Raw genomic sequence first — 14,529 nt, forward strand, 5'->3', positions numbered from 1 at the left:
GCCCTGATCGCATGCCTATTTGTTCCAGTAGAAAGTCTTTTGGGGCTTGATCTCATCAAAAGTGTAATAAAAGTCACAGCCAGCAATATGAGAAAGGACATGCTGGAGATGAACGACTTGATGGATTGGATTCTCGAGCTCATGTTCCTGAGCTTCAAAGAGGGAGGCACCGAGCTTCCATTCTGATCCTTGGGCCTGTGTGCGAGAAGCCCCTCATAGGAGAGGGCAAAGAGCATCCCCCGCACCCACAGATTATCACCCACATGTCTGCTGATGTGAGCAGGAAGGGAGATGAGGGCAAATGGTGCAGGGAACAGATTCACCAGCGGACATGCTATTTTTTTTGTGTGTGTGTGTGTGACAGTGCTTTGAAGATAAAATAGCAGCTATTGAATTCTGCTCCCTGCCACACTTATGAAAGCTAGTTCTCATTCACAGATTTCAAAATATTTTTTTTTTCAAAATGTTAATACAGTCTCAACTTTTGCACTCAATTCTAATCCATCTTCACAATGGGGACAGATTAAAACCTGGCACTGCATACTATTACACCTACTAGCTGGTGGGAGGTATGGCATTGCCTCGGACACACCAGCTGGAGAGGGTAATTTTGTCGTTAGCATGGCACAGTTGTTCTTGAACTATTTGGGGATTTATTTTTTGGTATGTGTCTCTTTAAATGTTGCATTGGATTCTCTGTCTTCAAAAAACACTAACTTAAAATGTCAAAGCACGTCATTTCTCTTAGACTATAGCTCAGTAAACTGTCCAGTTACTCCACTGTATTAGAATCAGAAAAAAACAAATTCAAAAGAAATAATTCTGGGGTCAAATATACAGGGGGAGGGGGGAGGGTGAAGTGGGTAAAGGGGATCAAATATATGGTAACTGAGGGAAACTGGACTTTGGGTGGTAAATGCACAATAGAATATACAGACGTCGAATTATAATGTACACTTGAAAATTATATAATAGTATTAGCCGATGTTACTCCATAAGCTTAATTTTTAAAAAGTTAAAAAAAAAAAAGAAACTATTCTAATAAGAATGGCAGAAAATCCTGTTAAATTGGTGGTGAAGGACTGACAAAGTGCATTTTTTCATAAGACAAATTGTTAATAGTAATAACATATTTTATATATTAAAAGTATATCATAATTGCCAGAAAACTAAGTATATAAAATCAACTCATATAAAAGTCACTTGTGCTCTGCTTAACTCCATTAGTAGAGGGACAGGCAGCCCTAAAATAAAGACACTCTAGCCATTTTTTATTTATATATTCATTCTATTTTATCCATACTATACCACAGGGTCTGAGAAAAATCACGACTCTTAGATTAGGGAAAATCAACGTTAATTTCCTGCCTATGTTCACCCCCAAGTGTCATAATATTGCCCATAATCTGAGTCTTGCAAAATAACTTATGGTAATAGATTTATTTCAGACAAAAGTGACATGGAAAAATACTAAATGAAAAAAAAATTGCAAAAACAGTTTGTATAATATATTGTTACTTTTTAAAAGTATGATTTTGTTATAGAAAAAAAGGCCAGAAGAAAAATGTATATTAAATTCTCAATAATGATCACCTTTGGGATGTAAGGATATTTTAACTTTTGATTTCATTTATCTGAATTTTTTATAGTATAATTTTTCTCTATAGTCTTAAATATAATGAAGATATTCTATTTTAGAAAACAGATGTGAAATCTCAAAAACAAAAACAAAAAAACGAGTGAATAGATATAGACATCCAGTAGATCAGAAGACAGCCTTGGAAAGAATTCATGGTCTCTAACACAAATGGTCTTAATACAAGCCTGAATTTCCCTTTCGATTCCTCTCCCTCGAAATGGTTAGTCATGCATAGAATAAATTAACCATCAGAGATGGCATATTGATGACTGATTTCTCGTCATTATATCTAAAGAGTGGTTTCAATAAATCAATTTATCTGCATTCTGATTTACAACTAAGATAACTGGCCTGGGGCAGTTCTTAAAATAAAAACAAGCAAATAAAAATATATGAGAACTTTTGTCAGGATTTTTTTCTTCACATTTGTATAACGCAACAAAATTGTCTAATGTTTTAAACTTTCTTATTGCATATTAAAACTTTAGTATTTTGTATTCCAGACTATGAACATTCAGTTAGAAATGCCTAATTGTTTTCTTAGGTGAAAGAAAATAGAGTTTATCTAAAGATAATTTTTTGAAATAACAATAACCCCAATTTTTGTCTCCTCGGTTAATGTACGTATTCTACATTTACTTCCGAAGGTTGTAGAAAAACATTTTTAAAAGAAAAAAATTATGGCTTAATGGGAAAAATGTTGACTAAAATGTTTATTAAAATTAATTTTGGAAGTCTATGACTTAAATGCAGCAAGAATATGTGTCTAATTAATGTTTAGTCTAAGAAACAACAATAGCATGTTTCTCTTTGACATAAAATGAGAGTATGTTAGCTCATAAAGTACCATTTGATCATTCATTTATCCAGCATCTGCTGATTGTCTACTCTCTCTCTGGTGCTGGAGAGAAATGGCGACAAAAATCTCCATGTTCTCTGTGTCTGAAGCAGGCCATCTGCAGACTCTCTGGTCCAACTTTTTTTCTTGTACCTAGCTGAAATATGGACCTGAATTCAGTTCTATGTGTCCAGCCTTCCAGTCGAGGGTAGGACTGCAGGCGAGGGAATTCTCATTTAGGCTTCTGGAGCCCCTAGGAATAGCTCAGCAGTGGGGAGAAGCACCCTTTGTATGTGGGGACGGACTAGCTCCTTTACTGCGATTCATTGAGAATAGAAAGTCCAACGAAGAGTTTGAGAGAGAGCAGGTACCGATCCTACTCCCCACGTCCCTAGGAGCCAGCAGTGACATCTTCAGTACTATCTTTAATGCTGTTTAACTTCACTCCTGCTAAATCGAAGGCTTTCACAAAGCAAGGGTACGATGAATGTTTATCTATATGATTTGCCTTCTTTCAGGAAGATAAAAGCCAAGTGTCAAGCAAGATCAGCCAACTGTGTGAGTTAAAGGGCGGAGCCATGCGGGTAAATCTAAAAGGACTTATTTCCAATCCTATTAGATTTGACTGCCTGTGCATTGAATTATTCTTGACCTCCTCTCTACTCCTCTCTCATCCCTCTGCCTCCGCCCACCCACAGTTCTCACCAAGACTAAGAAAACAGTACAAGGATCAATTTCTGGGTTAGATACTTTATAACCAGCTTATTATACCCTCAAAGATATAACATTTAAAAAATATATTTATTGTTTCTCCTTAAATAAACTTCTTAACCTTTCTCGAGTGATGAAAATAACTCACTTCTCTTAGTTAATGGAATAGAAACCTTCTAGAGAGTAATCACAAAGTTGCATGCAGTTGTAATAACCTATAAGACTTACGATCATGTCTTCCCTATTAACTCAGTCATTTTCTCCACGTGAGGCGGTCGTGAGGCAGGATGCGTGCAGGTCCTGTGGTCCAAGACCCTGTGGTCTGGGCGGCACGGATCATCACAGGCTCTTTCAGTGGTGCCTTGTCCATCATTCTCGTCCATGACCTGGGCTCAGCTGTCATCAAAGAATTCCTGAAGAGGGACACTGTGGCTCCCGAAGAGGTGTCAGAAGTCATATTTGGATGTTTTGGCTGCAGGTCGCGGACAGAATGCTGTTCCATAAGCTGGTGTGGGTGCAGAGATCCCCTACTTGTTCCCGCGAGAGCTGCCACGTGGTTAGTGGATCAAGTCTAAAAGCCCCGAGCCTCGTAGCCCAGATAGGAGACCCCAGCAACGTGGTTGCAGGAGGCATGGGAAGTATGAGCGAGGCTCTTCACTTGGTTCACTTGAGGTCAAGCGTCAGGATGGGGGGGACACCGCTGACAGTATCCCCCGTGATGGGCTTACAGATGCATTCCGCAACTGTCATATGGGCATTACAGATGAAAATGAAGCCCCAAAAATGGCGAGTGAGTAGAGAAGATCAAGACAGTTTGCAGTTCTGTCCCGGAAGAGGACAAAAGCGCACAGAAAGCCGGCCATTTTGGCAAAGAGATTGTACCAGTTTTTGTATCTTCTGGAAAAGGGCTTACTGATGTTCAATGATGAGTTTCCTCACCATGGGAGCAGCAAGGAAGCCATGTCTAAACTAAAGCCTGCTTCCTCACAGATGCAGCAATACGGTCACCCCAGCTAATGCTTCAGGAATAAATGATGGTGCTGTAGCTGTGGTTCTTAGGGAGAGGTCAGAAGCTGGTAATTGTAGGCTTACACCTTTAGTACAGTTTCCTGGTTACAAATAGGGATGGAGCCTTCCATCTTGTTGCAAAAGCAGGTTAATCGCTGGAGGTTGTAAACATATTTGAAAAGAATAAGGCCTTATGCAGCCCTCTCTGTTGCAATAGCTAAAGAACTTGGATTAAACCGGAGATCATCATTCAGGGAGGAGCTATAGCCTTGGGCCAAACTCTTGGAGCATCTGGCTGTTGGTTTATTACCTTGTTACACACACTGGAGCGGAAGGGTGGCCATCGTGGCCTTGCTGCCCTATGCATCCGGGTGGGATGCGAATTGCAATGTGTGTTCAGAGAGGATGAAATTGCTTAACGATCATGCATAAACTAAACTTGAACCTCACTTCTTTCTAAACTAAGAAGGCACAAAATGACAATGCGAAATCAGAGGACCAATGTGAGAAAGGAAGTCATCGCCCGCTTCGCAAGAACTCAAGGCTTGACAGCTTGTATTTTCATGTGTATTATGCAAGGTACCAGACAATTAGAGCTATGTTGTTATAAATAAAACAGAAATCTGATCAATCAAAAAAAAAGAAAAATATTCAATCATTTGGAATAGGGATATGATTTCCAAAATTACATTTGCACTGTCAAGCAATAAAAAGAAGTAACATTTTAATGAGTGAATCCTTACATCATTTTAAGTTACAGAGTATGATTATCTGAATTTAGAAATGGGAAACCCTGAATCGTGTGGCAGAAAAGAATTTTTCTACGGAAGGCAATTTGCCAACACTTCAAGAGGGAACTACTCAAGGACATACTGGCAGTGCGCATGGCTCCCTTGACGATGCTTTCTACAATTTAATGTGAAAGGTTTTTGTGAGTCCTTGGACCTAGGATGAATGCCAGCAGGCTTCATTAGGCCATGGTCCATCCTGCCTGACCCCCAAATCCCACCTCTCACCCGAGGATACTTGGACTAGGGTTCAGGCTGGACACAACTGTGCACCACTGAGAGATTCCTACTGTGGAGCCAACTGCCTTCCTCCTGAAGTAACCTCTAATCTTGCAAGTGATAGGTCAGTTCTGACAGGAACGAAGTTGTCAGGTTAAAGGGGACTTTGATCCAATGAGCTACACCTGGGGCTACACCTGTACCTCTAAAGTTTCATGGAGATTCTAGAGCTCCCCGTTGCTCCCAGCAGAAATGGATGCAACACTGAGTCGATGTATCAACTAAAAGATGTTTGCTGGGTAATAGAGAGTCTGAGATTTTCAGAGGACTCGATAGAATACCAGCCCACACTATCCCTTAAATATTGTCTAGAAAATCGGAATAATAAAGAAAAGGAGGAGTTATGTTTCTGTCTGAGTGACACTTAGAAACAGGAAGTTTATTGTGTTTTAATCAACAGAGTTAAAATAAGACATTAATCATCCTATTTCTGGGCCTAAGTCTTCTTGTCTTAAAGAATTATAATTATTTTAAAGTGAATAAAAAGCAGTGATAAATAGGCCAAGAGATGGCCACTGAATGACTAGAGGGTTTTTTGTGTGTGTTTATTTTTGTTTTTAACAAAGGACAAAAAATGTTAGCTTTTAGAACTTTCAAATAATTGCTTTCAAAAGCATTATTAGGACAGTTCTATGTACAAGGCAGATGGCACCAAGTTCGAAGGAATACAGACTTAAATGGGAGCCTTTTTTCTTGGAGCCAAAGAAGATAAGCTGCAAAAAAGATTATTTGGGGGGAAGGAGGGAGTTTGGGGCAAAGATGGTGACCCTTTTACACTTATTTGTAGTAGCATCAACTTGAGCAAATGTCATCTGTATTTACTTGCCCAGGGTTTGGAGAGCCGGCAGCAGTCACAGAAGTCCACCCTAATGAGATTAAACCTTCTTGAAAACGATCTCTGAAGCATGAACCCTAGGCAGTCTATCATTTAACATTAGGTATAGGAACTGCTTATCAGATTTCTGTTTTAAATTTTTGTCAAAATTTCCCCAACCAGAAAAAGCCTTTGACACATTAGTAACCGATTTCGAAAGCTGAGGTTCACCTGTAATGTTTCACAGTCCGTGGGAGGCTCCCTGGGTCCAGATCACTGGGCATTGCAGGAGCCTGGTGGCTCACACCACTGCCTGTCAGTGCCTCAGGTGACAATCCACAGCAAAGAGCCAACGGGCTTCTCCTGGGGGACTGTCAACTTCCTAAGACCAGTGCCCTCCCGCTGGACACTCTCCTGGGGGACTGTCAGCTTCCTAAGACCAGTTTCCCCTCCCGCTGGACACTCTCAGCCAGTATAGGTTCTGGCACAGAGGCTGTGCTCAGTCAACATTTGTTGAAGTGACAAATGAAGGAGCAGATGTGAATCAGCCTGGAACCACTTCTGAGGTTTCTGGTTCTAGATCTACACTGCTTTTCCCAGATGTCCCTTAATCTCTAGATGTCAACTACAACAGTACAAGTGTGGGAAGCGAGTCTCTCCGCAGGGCACCTCTCAGACCTGAGGGTGTGAAACGCACCTCACTGTGGGTGTTTTGGCGTGTGAACATCATGTCTTCTTGTTCCTAAGCAGATTTCCAATATGGAGAAGCAGCTGATGTCTTCGCTGTCATTTTATTTATGATGAAAAAAGAAAAGTGGTCAGGACTTTGCCCTTACTGAGAGCTTTGGAGCCATAGAGGGATACTTTTCCCTCTAGAGTCATCTTCAAGAGGCAGTTTATCATTAGGAGCTCTTGTCAAAGAATGCCTGAAATTTGCACGTTGTGCATAACCCAGAAAAAAAAAAAAACACACAATATCTAGTTTGTGCAAATCAAACAAATGGCAGCTAAAAAAAAATGGCTTCTTATTTGTCAGCGCATTAAGCATCCTCTGTGCCTATCCTCAGAGCAGAGTTCTGCTTGTCCTACATAGGTTGATTCTAGTAACAATGAGTACAGCAGGACATAGGACCAAAGAAGACTATACACATTGGGACTTCATTAAAGAAATGGAGAATGCTTCGGGCTAAAGTCTGAATGTTAGCAAATCACCAATAACAGAGCATTTCCTTTTTTCCTCTGGGCAAGGTGACATTCGGGAGAAGGATGGTAAAGTTTGAGATGAAGAAGGCTGTCTTTTAAATCTTTAATAAAAGCACCTTGAACTTGGGCTAATTCTGGGTTGCTTGTAGATATCACTGACTGACTGATGGATAGAGAGTTTCATATAATGTCCCACAGGTACACTGAGCCCTTGACAGCCCAGCCCAGGACACAAAAATGTTCTTAAGCCTCAATGTCAAGAGTGGAGGTGGTTTATTTGAATATGTGCCAATACAGCACTAAATCAGAAGGAAAAATAGAAAAAGGAGAATGTGAAAGCAATAATAAAAAAAAAAAAAGTAAGAAGGAGAGAATGAGAAGCACTTAGAATAAGTAAGGTTTTGGGGGGAGGAGGGAAGAGCCTGTAAAGAAAAGCATTAATTATCCGCTGAAGTTGGAGTAACTCGAAGAGAGGATTTAGCCTGGAAATGGAGTGCTCAGAAAGCATTTTATTTTTGGTATTTCACGATGAATAATCATACCGAAGTCCTCTGAATGAGACTTTATTTTATTATATCTAACCTAAGCAGCGATGGAGTGTCTTCTGACCTATGGATGTAAAGAGGGACAATCCTGCTGTAGGGAACTCTGCACGGACCAGAAAATCCAGGAGAGAGCCTCGTGGTCTCCCGTAGTCCACGTGATGGCGATGCCTTTCTCATTGGGGAAAATCAGGGTTGCAAACCTTGCTTCGTTTTTGCAGGGCTCAAAATAATGTTGTCAGAATACACTTATATCTGGAATATCTCTAGAAGTCTGTACAAGAAGCTGGTAATAGTAACTATCTTCAGAGTGGAAACTGGACAAAGTTGGAATTTTTTAAACAATATTTCTGTACTTTTCTTTGTATTTTAAAGAAAGTATTCAGCACATTTTTTTCAGTAAGCTTTTTATTTAATTAAGGTATAATTGACATATAACATTATATTAGTTTCAAGTATATAACACAACGATTCAATATTTGTATATATTGTAAAATGACCACCATAACAGGTCTAGTTAACATCCTAGCAACATGCTATTTTACAGCATTTGTGCTGATACATCTTGAATTGGACCATGTCCAGAAATAACACTTTATTGGAGAAAGAGGAGGAGGAAGATTTATTTTGGAAATGAGAAAAAAGAGAGATTCCAAAAAATGACAGCGATTTTCACCATGGGTTCACTTGTTTTGCATGTGAGAATTCTTACACACTAGTAATAAATCTTTTTTTGGAAGAGCAATAGATTTTTTAAAAGGGACACAGCTGCCTATCTGTTGCATGGGTGACCTGCTTTCCTGCCCCTGCTCCGAAGACAAATCTCGTTGCCTTGCTAATCCTCCAAACGTCCTCACGCCATCTTTATTGACTTGACAAGTTCCGTCCAAACAGTCATTCCATTTTTGCATTTGCATCTCTCCAGAGGAGCCTTGTGCTGAATCCACAGAGTCTCTGCTTTAAGACAGACAACTCTGTACTCGGAAAAGGAGGAGGCACAGTGACTAACCGGAAAAATCCTCCGGTCAAAGCTAAAGTCGACTTTCTGGTGATTTCTGCTGTGAGAGCTGGCGGAGCGGTCTGGGCGCAAGGAGCAGGTGCTTAGAAACTCCGCGTTTCAGATGGTAAGACAGTGTTGAGTCTTGATGCGAATGCTTGTCAGAAAGGGGCTGTGCTAAATTAAATTACTGCAAACAGATGCGGTGAACATTAGGAAATTGTGTTTAATTGGCCACAACTGTTAAAGACTTGGCAAACGTTTCCACAGAAATGTGAGCAGTTGAGAGCCCACTGCGTCCGGTTACCGCGTTCCCAGCCAAAGGCAGTGGTTTTGTTCTGAATGAGGCGAAAGGCTAAAGCACCAAATGTCCTACTTCCAATGAGGAGCAGACAGGCCCCAGCATGAACAAAGAGAAAGGGCGGTCCTAACCCAAGGCTGGCCACCATCGTCCCATTTCCAGCCAAGTAATGTCCCTGTTTAGAAATATTCATGAGGAAATTTCTGGTCCCTATTTTAAGATTGAACATATAAAACAGAACAATGGACCACAAAGAACAGAAGAACAAGTGAAATATACTTAAAGATCAATGGTGGAGAAGTCGTTCTACAGTTAATTTCGGGTGCCTTCCTCAGTGGGAAAATACGAGATTTCACTTTCACCAAATGGGAGACAGAATAAAATCAGGACTCTCTAAGACTGACTTCGAAGTTAAAATATGACATACTTCATTAATTTGGAATACATTGTGCTAATTTAATTTCTAACAATCCGATTAGAGATGTTAAAGAAATAGTTTTAGGCATGGGGCTTTGCTTTTGAATATATCCAGGTTTACGAAGTAAAGGTTTTCATTTCTTTGATGACTAGATAAATGAGAGCAGAATGTTTATAGGTAAAATTGTTTTTTTTTTTTCATTCTAAAAAAAAGTTCTTCCAAATCATTTGAACAAGTTCAATAGTGTATAGGTTCTTTGTTTTCCTATTGAGTGGTTTGATTTTTTTCAAAGCCTCCATCTACTGGGTTGACAGGAGGCTGGAGGGAGGTTTGCTGGGGCTACCATAACGAAATATTACAGACTAGATCGCTTAAACAAGAGAAATTTATTTTTTCACACGTTTGGTGGCTAGAAGTCCAAGATCAAGGTGCCGGCAGGTCTGGTTTACTCCGAGGTCTCTGTACTTGGCTTGCAGATGGCTGCCTTCTCCCTGTGGCCTCACATGACTTTCCTCTATGCACGCACCTCCCTGGTGTCTTTTTGTGTGTCCAAATATTCTCTTCTTATAAGGACACCAGCCAGATTGGTTTAGGACCACCCTAAAAGCTTCCTTTTAACTTAATCCCTTTTAAAGGACATATCTCCAGATATAGTCACATTCTGAGATATTGGGGGTCAGAGCTTCAATATATAAATTTTGGAAAGACATAATTCACTCTACAATAGAAAGAAACACCTATAATTTATTTTAATTCAATCTTTTAACAGTTTCTTTAGACAAATGCTGAGTCCCTTTTAAGGCCTTTCACACTTCCTCTCTCTGCCTCTCCCCACAGTGGCCTCTGGGCTTATTGCATGTTTGTATTTTATAGGACCCTGGGCGGAGCGTGGCCCCTGCTGTGTCTGCTGGGTCCACACTGATCTCTCTGCAGAAAGCCTGGACCGGTCTTCTTCCTGGTCCAGTGGAGAGCTGAGATGTGCCTGATCCCATCTTGGCTGTGGGGATGATCTACTGACTTTCCCAGTGGCACCTGGTGTCCCTGGTCTTGGGATCCCCACCTGTGCTGGCCCCAGGCCTCTGCTGGTGCACCTGAGCACTCGGAAAGCACTGCTCTCTCTTGCACGCACAAAGTAAGGTCTCATTTCCCTGCCTGCCGCTGAAGGCTCTGGGGAACTAGAGGCGGTGACTCAGGCTCATCTGGCCTCGGGGTTCTCACTGCACCTCCCTCACCCCACCACAGTGTCATGTTAGATGTCACTTAACCTGCAAAATGACAGCTTTCTTTCTCTTAGAGATGCTCCAGTGCACTTTCATGGAAGAGGGGCCCTCGCCCTGCTGTTTTCTGGCTTCCCCAAATCTAGCTTGGGGTTTCTCTCCCTCCTCTCTTACACACACACTCATGCACGCATGCGCGTGCACACACACACACACACACACACACACACAACACGGTTTCTTTCAGGGAAGAGGAGATAGAAATCTTTGCTTTGAGTTCTTTGCTTCTCCTATTCTCCCTTCGTCCACTTGCAAGAAGAGGTGGGTTTCACTCTTTTTTTGTATTATAGCCTCTTAGTCATTGAAGGAAAAAAAAGGTTCTTTTTTAATTTTAAGGAAGGAACTCTACCATCTAGGTAAATAAAGTAAATAAAGGATTTAATAATCCTCGCTCTCACTTTCACACATTCTTTCCAGTTTGATAGTCGAGCTGATTGTCTTGCCGCTTCTAGATGCAGTTCTCAAGTTAATAGTCAAACTGGGAAGTAACCATATTGCTCTGCTGAGTTTTAGCCTTTTTCCTGAAGCTCTGAAATGTAAAGTTTCAGTGGGTGTGATGCTAACATGAAAATAAAGTGTATAGAATACGGAACAATACCCAAACACATTTCCTTATATGCGTTTACCAAGTTCATGTGCACGTCCCTGGTGGGAACAGGGTTCTGAGCTCTGTCCACTGCCATGAGCATTGCATCCCATCTTTCAAATGTTCCAGTGACGCAAACTTGCACAGGATACTTCACATCACTCAGCCTTAATCCTCATCTATAAAATAAGGAAAATAACATACCAAAAGATTATTGTAAAGATTACATCAAATAATGCTTTTAAGCCCCAGATACCTATGGGGTATTATTACTGAAAACAGCTTCTCAGGGCTCATTCTTCCTAAGGAAGTTCAGACAATGCTACCTTGAGTGGTGGCTCCTTGGAGCACTGGGTACGTTCCAGCAGCTGTGTCAGAGGTTCAGGAGCTGGAATGCTTGGTCACTCGAAGAGAGCTTGTCTCCATTTACTGAGGTCCCTAAGTGAGTACACTGAAGAAAATACTCTAAGCAAGGAGCAGAAGGCGGAATAGCAAAGCGGAGGACAATCCTAAACATCGGAGATGCGAACCCATAGGGACGTATGCAAAACTGTATTGTGGGGGCGTCAGAGGGATGTGACATCTGGGGGTGGGGCACCTGACTCAAGCCAAAGGTTAGTAAGAGTGCCCTGCCCAATCCGAGTGGAAAGTAGCACCTGGGGAGCTCTCACCTGGTTTATGCTTCCCCAGGACCCTTGAGACAAGGACTGGCGTAATTCTGTGATGGTCTGACTTTGCTCTGAGAGCTGAGGTTAGAATTCCCTGCCTGTTGCTGTCTGATCACAGTCAAGTCGTGCTGCCTACCTGGTGTTATGATGTCGTTCACATCACACCCTGGGGTCAGCGCCCCCTCTTTACGGGGAAGGAAAGAGGCCCCTACTGGCCCAAGAGCTGATCCTTAGGCCCAGCCTGGCTTTGTCTGGATTCTGGACACTTTTAAAAGTCAACTTTATTGAGGACGAATTTACATACAATTCAATGAGGTTTAAGAAATTATACACTCTAGTAACCACCACCATAATCAAGTTACAGAAATTTTCCATCACCCCCAAAAGTCCTGCCCCCTGTTTGAGGACCCATCTCTCTACCTGCACTTTTTCAAAAAACAGCTTATTGAGATATAATCCACACTCCATACCATCCATTCATTTTAAGTGAACGATTCAATGATTTTTAGTATAGTCACAGAGTTGTACAGCCATCACATCACAATCTACTTTAGAACATCTTAATCATCCCCAGAAGAAACTCATTATCAGTCACTTCCTATCACATGGCCAAAGGGGAGACAAATGCTCTGGGATCTCTCTTATAAAACCACTAATCCTATTCATGAGGGCTCTGCCTTTATGTCCTAATCACCTCCTGAAAACCCCACCTCCAAATATGAATTGCATTATATGAATTTGGGGGGAGGGGGATGTAAGCATTGAGTCCCTAGCAAGGGCCAGAGCTGCAGATGAAAGTCTTACTGGGCTTGAGAGTCTGACATCACATGACGGTTAGAAACAGTGAGTCTTGTGACGCAATGGAAGCTTGCAGTCTAGTGCTGATTTTTTTTTTTTTTATCAGAAATAACTTCGGTTCTTCTTATCAGCTCCACCCATGAGGTTGTACTAAGTTTTAAAAGACCTGGAACGAAACAAACAAACAAATGAACAACCGAAACACACATAGAAAAAAAAAAAGGAAACAAAAAAGCCCTGGGACTCTGTTGGCATGGGTGGCATCACCCAACCAGGAATTCCGAGTGCGCCTTTAAAACCAAAGCTGAATCAGCTAGAAGGATCCTCCAGATCTCTTCGTTTCGTAGTATGACTTTAATTATATCGTTGGAGTACTCTACTCATTTCAATGTGTATGATAGTTCTCTAGAAACAATACGCATTCGACCAGAACACCTCATTCCCCTTCCTCAGGTTCTTTCCGCTCGAGAACCAGCATCTGTCAGTGGGTTTTGGCAGCTCTGTTCTTGTTCATATCTTCGCAAGCACTTAGTAAAACCAAAGGAAATAAAGTCCTTCCCCTGCCCACATACGAAAGTGAAAGGCAATAAACAGTACCGTGGCTCTTGAATATTTCAAAAAATCGAGATGATCTAATTAAAAAAACAAAACAAGACAGAGAATTTGTATCAGATTGGAAGGATGACATGTTGAAACCAGTGATCAAAATTATGGAAATGAAGGTAGAGAGTGTTCCAGGAAATAAATCACTATCGATCAGAAAGAACAAACCATTCTCTCATTGAATGAAATATGAACATGTGTAGGTGCCGAAAGAGCAATAGGAAACCAGAACATGTCATTCCAAAATCAGGAGATATTTGTGTAACTAACATTGGTCAATGCCCTAAATCATTTTACTTCCTGTTAATTGAATCATAAAAATGAAACTGGATACAAAATATTTGACTATATAATTCAAATTAAGTCTTTACCTAGAGATTGAGCTTCTTAATCAGTGGGTTTCAAACATTTGACCCTGGCCCACAGTAAGAAATATATTTGACATCAAAATCGGGTGTACACACATACACACATACACATATGCTCTCTCTCTCCATAAAATTTTCATATTACCTCTACAACAGGCAATGCATTCTGACGTTTTCATTCTAGTCTACTTTATTTTACTCTACTTCTCATTTTTAAAATGCTGTGAGAGACCCACTAAGTTTATTTCATGATTCACTAATGGATTGCGGTTCACAGCCTGAAAAATGTTTATTAAATGGCCTGACATCTGATATGCAATGTCCTAATTTCTGAGGCCACACCTACTACTGCTTCTGCTGAGAAATTGCAGACCTGGGGTACAAAGGAAGCTTTCTTTAGCTCAAGACTACAACCAGAGTTCCTGAAATATCAGCTACACTTCCCAGCTGTGTTTCCAGTGGTTTGCTCCCATTTCTTAGGTGGATGTGGTTTCTGTCACGTCTCCAAATTACCTGGGAAGCCAGTGTTCTTGGTAAAGCAGGACAGCATCTTCAGGATAGCTGCACCCTCTCCTCTTCCTCTCATCTTCCTCTGGTGTTGTTGCCCTTGGACACTACCAAGGCACCAGGTTGGTGTTGGTTCCAGTTGTGGTCAAAACTGGCCTTAGCTCTGGTCCCGCTCAACCTGATT

At 41.2% G+C, this 14,529-nt stretch overlaps 1 pseudogene; it reads left to right on the plus strand.

The window, feature by feature from the left end:
* Window positions 1-3,475: 3,475 nt before the first annotated feature.
* Window positions 3,476-4,605, plus strand: LOC102894456 (annotated as a pseudogene).
* The last annotated feature ends 9,924 nt before the right edge of the window (window positions 4,606-14,529 follow it).

The sequence above is a fragment of the Pteropus alecto genome, unplaced genomic scaffold, assembly GCF_000325575.1.
Source record: "Pteropus alecto unplaced genomic scaffold, ASM32557v1 scaffold110, whole genome shotgun sequence".
Classification (NCBI taxonomy): Eukaryota; Metazoa; Chordata; class Mammalia; order Chiroptera; family Pteropodidae; genus Pteropus; species Pteropus alecto.